Below are 7,952 nucleotides of genomic sequence, written 5' to 3'. Positions count from 1 at the left end.
TTCTTCTCATCTGACCAATCTTTACATCAAAAACATTGCCTACATTCTGAGTCATATTTGTCAGAAAGCAAATGTAAGAAAGCCAGCTCAAAACAAGAACAAAAATGAGCTTGAAGAAGGAAGAAATCCAAATTGTCTAAACAGAAATCCAACATAGAATCAGCAGAGTTGGAAAAATCAGTGATCACAGCGCAGCCAAGGTACAAGGCAGACAGCCTGGGCCTGCTCGTACACTTTTAATGAGGAACTTGCTGCAGTCAATTGTCTGAAATAAGAGATATATTAAAAAATGGAGAAATTCCATAAGGAAATCCTCATCCATTTCTTGCCCTTTCATACCTGCTTCCACAGAATCTCTAAAGATGCAGGAGAACAGGAACCACACTGTTTATTAATTAGACAAAGGCAGCTCCTTGTGAAGGATTTCAAAGCATCTCATCAAACATTTAATTACATCTCACAGTCAGCCCTGCTTCCAAAGGGTTTTGGTCCCTTCTCACTGAAGGTTTTTCCCTTCTCACTGAAGGAAGGAGAGGTTTCTGCAAGGCAAAGTCATCATGGAGCTGAGAAACTGCTCTCAAAAGGGAGAGCTTTATGACTACAGAGGATTTGGTGTGACCTTAAAGGCACCAAATTGCTGTGAAGCACATGATTTCTGTGTAGATCCTTCCCAATCATGAAAATGCTAAGGTGATTTAGTTATTTGGTCAAGCTTTGCTGCCTTTTTAAAAGTCACATGCCTAAAAAAAAAAAAAAAAAAAAAAAAAAAAACACAAAAAAACCCCAAACCCCAACATTTCAGGACATGCATCAGGAGAAAGTGATTTCACATTAGTGAAAGGACAGAAATTTCTAGTCTATGATTTTTTTCACTTCTTTCCACAATAATTGCTTTCTCTTAAAAAAAAATATAAATCATTAACTAGAACTACTCCATTAGTCATTTTGTTAATCACAGCTCTTAGCTTTCAGACTTACCAAGAAAAGGATTAACTTCTTAGTTGCCATTGCAAACCACTATCTGCATAATCTGGGAATAGGAAAGCTTGGTAAATAAAAATGGAGGGAGCAGTTTTCAGTCAGATCCATGTGGTTTAGAAGGTGCCACTGATGAAAATCATGGTCTAAACCTGCCTAGGCACTGGCAGGTGGATGGACAAGCCAGGCCACGAGCAATCCTTTTCCTCTCTTCCCCTTGGGTGGTGTTTCATGTCACTATAGGACATGAAATAAAACACAAGCACACACCGCTGTTCTCAAAGTGAAGAAAAAAGGGAAGTTTATTTTCTGACTCTAGCATTTATAGTTTTCTAAAAGTGGCAGTGGATTGGAGGGTGACAGTGACACCTCTCCAATGACACTGGTCAAACCAGCAGTCCATCAACTTTCTCCTCCTCCATAAAGGAATGCAAAACAATGAGTTATTTACAGAAAGTGTGTGAGAAAGTTCACTACAAGAATGTCAGCATCAGAAGGCTTAGAAAATCTTAAAAAATCAGGGTGACAGTTTCACTTTTGTTTTCTTAAAAGACAAGTTTTGCCATATTTTCTAGCAGCAGTTTCAGACCTGCTAACAGGGCAGGGCAGAATCTTTCATGCACGGTGGCAGCAAAAGCCACGTGAGGTGACACCAGGGAGGGCAGGACACTGCTGGCACCAGGATCAGCCCTGGCTCCTGCTTCCCTGGGCAGTGCCACTGTCACCCTGTGCCCTCCTGGAGGGGCAGGAGCAGGAATTCCCACTGGAATGGGGCCAGAACGGGGTCCCAGCCTTGTGCTTTGCTCCTTGTGCTCTGCTGTCCCCCAGCAGGGCCCAGTGCCCCAGCCCAGCCAATTATAAAATTACTGTCTATGGAACAACTGAATATATAAACGGGTAACTCACAGAAGAGTAAGAATTAGAAAGTTAATATATGAAAAATATATGTAAATGCTACCCCATGGTGAGAAGCAAAAATATGGATGTTTATGTCAGCACATAGAGTGCCAAAGAGAGATTATGACATTGAAATGCATTTCAAAAAGTCAATTATTTTTTTCTCATCTGACACCCCTGCACTGCTGGGCAGGACTTTGGTGCCCACTTTGCTCAGCTGAGCCCATTCCCTGCTCTCCACACAGGATCCCTTCCACCAAAACCCCTGTGAGCTGCCATCAACCTCGGCTCAAGGTGGATCCTGCTCTCAGTGCAGTGGGGTGAACAGAAAGCAAAAACTGCATTTTTTGCCTTTTGCAGGGAGTGTTTTGGAGGTCCAGGTGTGCATTTGGTGAGAGCTGCAGCCTTGTCACATGGATAAACCTCCTGGGCACCCAGAGATGCAGTCATGGGCTCATGGGTGCAATCGGCAGGAAATTAAAGGAATGGGAGAAAGAAGAAAGCCTGAAATTAGTTTAAAATATAGGTAAATGCAACATACCACGTTTTGTTATTCAATGTCTCTGCATAACAATGTAAAAATAATAGAAAGAATAAAAACTAGCTTAATGTTTGTGCTGGTTTGGGCTCTCCAAATCTGCCATTCTAAAAGAGTTGAACTGATGATAATTAATGAGTGACTTTATTCAGGGCTTTGACAAAAGATTTCAATTTCCTGTTTTACTTGTCCATGTGGTAACACCTGACTTTTGTGCTGCAGGGATGTCACGAGCACATTTTTATTCTCTCTGCTTTAATTAATATGATCATCCAGAGTCAACTTTCTTTGAAATAAAATACAGGTGTTACAAATCTACAATGATTGCAAAGGAATATCCTAAACCAAGCTACATGAAATAATTTAAATGCTTTCTTTCCATTTTCCATTTCTGAACTAATCTGCTTAGAAATTACCTTGAGAAGAAGGAATAATTGTAGTTCTTCCAGTTTATTTGTATTCCTGTCAAATCCACAGCATACAGGTGATACTGCCCAGGAACTTCAGTATAAGAGCAAGGTGTGGAAGCCTTTGCATAATACTCAGAAGGAAAATTGAAAATTTATGCAGTAAGGACTAAGTCTAGACTTGAACAGAAGTCTTTAATTCTTTGAATTCATAAACCTTATTTTAAGAGCATTAATTTTAAATAAATTAAAGTGGAAAATATTTTTTAAAATATTGCTGTAAAACACACCAGCAGGAACAACAATGATCACATGAGTCTTGCAACAGTGCTGGGACTTTCCATTCTGCTCTTTGTGTTACAACCATGGGCAATGTTTTCTGCAATTGTCACTGGGAGACCTGAATATTTTTTCTTGGGTGAGAAAGATAAGAACTTTGTTTCTTAGCCTTTTCCTCAACTTTTCCAAAGAAGAAAACAATGCTTTGCTTTCTGTGGTCAGTTCAGGAGCATCTTGGAGCTTCCATCAAATTTGGAGATTGCAAAAGAACATATTCTGCCTCCACAATCTGTGGGTGCTGAGTGTGTGAGGGCCATGGAATGGCAGCTCCAGCAGTAACATTTTATGGTTTCTCTTTCCAATTTATTTCCAGTTTGTTAGAAGAGAGAAGGTAGCACTACCCTACTTTCAGGCACAGCCAAACCTCACACCTCCCTGGAGAAATGATCAGCAAGTTCAGAAACCAATTAATGCTTGCAATTAGTGAGCACAGCAGTGTAGCATTACAGTCCCTGGGTGGGCAGGGGTGGGTTGGATGCAAATCCACCCAGGACTTCACCTGTCCTGGGCTGCAGGAACCTCCCTGGGCAGGAGCTGGGCTGGAGGGATCAGCCCCAGCAACATTCTGAGCTCCCGGGGGGAAAGGGATGTTTCTCAGCAATGAAATGCTGCTGGCACATGGAGCTCTGAGGTGTTGTCCTGGTTTAGGGCAAATTTAGTAGAGATTCTCCAAAGGGGCCCCTCCAGAAAGCAAACGCACACAGCCCCTCCCCACAACCAGGTTGGGAAGGATTCCTTGGAGAGAAGTGGAAAGAACTTGTTTATTTAACAGGCACAGCACCCCCAGCACACAAAATGAACAATACCAGGTGACACCACTCTTTCACCGCTCTGAAAAAGATGACAAATTCAGAAAGTCTCTCTTGGGGGTGGTCGCTCTGTTCTCAGTCCCTCCTGTGCTGGGGCAGCTGCTGCCCAGAGTAGGCCCCGCTAGGCCACAGGGTGTTTGCCAGGCCCCAGCCCAGAGCAGGTTTGAGTAGGTCAAAAAAAAAGGAAAAGAGAAACAGTCCAGAAAAAAATTTGGACTGTTTAGCTAAACTAGCTAATGAGCAGAAGCGAAGCAGAAGCAAGAACGAGAGCAAAGTGAAAAGCCAAAGCAAAAAAGCAAAAGCAGCACCAAGTACTGCCCTGTCCGTGTGTCCCACCAGGCTAATAAGAAAACCCAATCAAAGCTTTCACTCTTCAGAGCCAGTCTCAAAGGCACAGAACATAATATCCAGCATAAACAGAACACATGAATGGGGATACAAGCATTAAAACGTCACCCTAGGACAGGTGTGTGTGCTGTCCCTCCTTTGAGCCAGACCCCATGGAACCCCTGGCCCCTCAGGTAATGCTGCAAGAGAAAAATATCCTCCATAGCCCCAGGGGAAACCCCTCAATCCCCAGAGCAGAGTGATCCAGAGATGCACTTTGGTAATGGGGTAAAACTCCCTGAAATCCAGGGGAATTCTGTTCACCAAGGAAAGGGACCACGTCTTGAGACGTGAGCACGTTTGATCTTCCCTTTCCCCAGTGCTGGGCTGTTGGCTGACAGTGCAGGCTGCCTCATCTTCCCTAACAAAGTGAAGGAGTAAATCTCCTGAATTTCCCTTCTTGATTTGTATTCTCCAGTCTAACCTCATTGATCCCCACTAAAACTCCAATAAAGACAATCCTGTAGTCATTATTAGAAATCATTATTTACATTCAAGCCTCTTAAGGATCTCCAAATTTTGCTTTGTGCTGTGAGACCATTACTGGAGAGGAGGGTTGGATACATTGAAAAATAAAAATAAATCAGTGGGATTTTTCCCTCTTTACAGTGACTAATGCTAACCTGTCTCAAAATATTTGGAAGAGGTAACCTGCTTTCTAAATACAGACAAAGAAAGATACTTGAAAGGGATTAATTTTTTTTTTTATAGCAGAGACAAAAATTACTAACTTGCATTCTGCTTTCCAGCTGAGAGATAAAATTGATGCACAGTTCCTTATGAACCCAGGTATTCACACTAATTTAAAATTCATCTCTCCATGAGCCCCAGAATCCATTTTCCAGAGTGTGCAGAGAAGAGGAAGCAGGAGTCTAATTTGTCAAAATAATCTTCAAGTTTAATTTTTTCATGGTTGTTTGTAATCGTGGTCATTTCAAGCAGTGTGATAAATCTGTGGATATGTAAACCTCTGATTCCAAGGACTAAAACCCAATAGGCTGCAAATAATCAGCCTCAGAAAAAGCATTTGCTTAGAAATATAAATCTTGCTGAATAATAAGAAGGATTCCTATCCTTAAGGACATTTTCAAATATGTTCTCATACCTGTATTTTTAAAAGTCTTAATTACATCTCTGTTTTGGAGTTCCTGAAAATTGTCTGGAGCTTAAGCTCTGTGTATTTTGAGAATGTTTATCACAGCATTTCAAAGATTTTGCCTCCTTTTTCTCCTTTACTGCCAGGATCAGTACCTGGAACATGAGAGCAGGGATCCATTCTGTGCTCCCCAGTCTGCAGCCTCCACCCATAGGAAGAAAAAGGAGAAGAATCCTGAGCTGGCTGGGAGCAGAGGCTGAGGCAGTTGTGCTGCAGAGAGACCTCAGTGCCTGCTAGCTAAGCGGTAATACATAATGAAACCAAATTAACTACAGGCAAACTTAATTCCAGTATGTGTGAGCACATTAATATTTGACTTGGAAACTGTAGGAGCATGATGGGTACATGTGGGAGCAAAAGGAACAGAAAGAGAACAGAAGAGAAAGGAATGATATAATTATTATTTAGCAATCCTCAGATCAGTCTGAAAGTTGCTAAGCACTGTAAAACCTCAGTGTAAGTGACAATTCCTGTATAAGCATTTAGAAATCTCAGAACATATCACAAGGAAAGCTGTAAGAGGCAAAGCACTTAGTTCAAAGCCCTCCCTTCTGTGTCAGTGGCAAAGGAGTGCTTTGATTTGCTTTATGGGCGATAAATAACACAAAAGCCTGGAAGATGCAGCAGGACTGACAAGACTCTGCAATCCTCAGAGGACAGCACACACAGCTAATCAAACACACTGGCTCATTGCCTTCAGAGCTCCTCTGTCTTGCAGTGCTCTCCTACACCTGAGTATTCCTGGCTGGAGAAGAAAAGAATGAAATCATAAATCATAGCTAGCAACACAATGGCTTTAGCACATCCTACACATTAATTCATGCAAAGCTTTCACAGAACTACTCGAGTACCTAAAGAAATGAATGAGCAGCATAAAATTATTTTTCCTTTTGCTGCACAATGTGCAGTGCTGCCTTGCAGAGGCACTGAGCGCCGAAGGGACAGGATGCAGGAAGGCTGCCTCAGGTGGAGCTGCAGCCACCCTGACTCCAACCAAAGAGCAAACCCAGAGGGAACATTGGCTGATCCTGATCCTATCTCCACAGAAATTGGGAACTTTGCTCCCAAGTCCAAAGGGTTCTGAACTTCACCTCTCTCTCCTGCTCTCCAGACTCATTCCATTACCTCAGGTGCTCTTGCCACAGCATCAAAGGTGAATCCCCTCTGTCTGCAAGGTGAATACACTTCCCATGCACTCCAGCAGACAAAGCACCTGTCACAGACATCTTTTATGAAAAATCCTTTCCTTAGGATTTTTTCTCCTGAGAAGCTGGGAGGCCTCAGGAACAAAATGTAAACAATGGTTATCTGCTGCTGTGGAATGCAACAGGTGCATCTGGGATTGGTCTCATGTGGTTGTTTCTAATTAATGGCCAATCACAGTCAGCTGGCTCGGACAGAGAGTCTCAGCCACAAGCCTTTGTTATCATTCTTTCTTTTTCTATTCTTAGCCAGCCTTCTGATGAAATCCTTTCTTCTATTCTTTTAGTGTAGTTTTAATATAATATATATCATAAAATAATAAATCAAGCCTTCTGAAACATGGAGTCAGATCCTCATCTCTTCCCTCATCCAAAAACCCCTGTGAACACCATCACAAGCACCATCACATTTTATTAGAGTTAAGAGAAAAACTGTAGGTCCACATACCTAGGTGAGAGTGTGTTTAGCATTGCAATGTAATATTCAGTGATGTTATGTTACCAAACACTGAGCAACCTGACAGATACATCTGTTAGAAGTGTAATTACACAGGATAACTTGTACTGCTGTCCCTCTCTGTTAAAGAAAACAATGGATTTTCATTCAGAGGGGCACCTTGAAAGATTAATGGTAGTAATGAAGCATGAAATATTTCCTTGCTAGCATGGTTAATCTGAAACAGAGGAAACAATCATTTCACCCTGGAGGGATAATCCTTTGAGGGAAATTTTCAGTGAAATAATGTATTGTCATATCTCATCTCACATATGTCAACAAAGAAACAATCAGTGTTGTGCTTATTGCAATAAAGGCCAACAAGAACAAAAAAAGAGGAAATGCAATCAGCTCGGCCGAACCACAGATACACAGTGGGATCAGCAGGAGGGAGAGAGGAAGGCAGGAAAACTGGGACAAGGAGCCACAGCATAAGGAGCAAAGGAGGTCAGAGACCAGAAGTTCAGTCATGGGGAGAGAATCTGGAAGGAGCTGTTCAAATAAGAACATTTGGGGGCCTTTATTTTGGTGAGCCATGTGCAGTGTTTGTCAGAAGGAGGCGGCCACAGAGGCAGGTACTGCAGCTGGGCAGCAAAGGGTGCCAGGGCAGGCACTGAGCTCCCAGAACTGTCCTTGTCACCCTTTGGACATAATTTACACCTTGAACGGGCTCTGCCAACTAACACAGAGACCAGTGCGTAGACATGTGTGTATACACAAGAAAAAAATTTTAAAATACATTT

This window comes from Melospiza melodia, chromosome 12 (genome assembly GCF_035770615.1).
Source record: "Melospiza melodia melodia isolate bMelMel2 chromosome 12, bMelMel2.pri, whole genome shotgun sequence".
In the NCBI taxonomy this organism is placed as follows: domain Eukaryota; kingdom Metazoa; phylum Chordata; class Aves; order Passeriformes; family Passerellidae; genus Melospiza; species Melospiza melodia.
The sequence above is the reverse complement of the archived record's forward strand: the minus strand, read 5'-3'. Positions refer to the sequence as shown.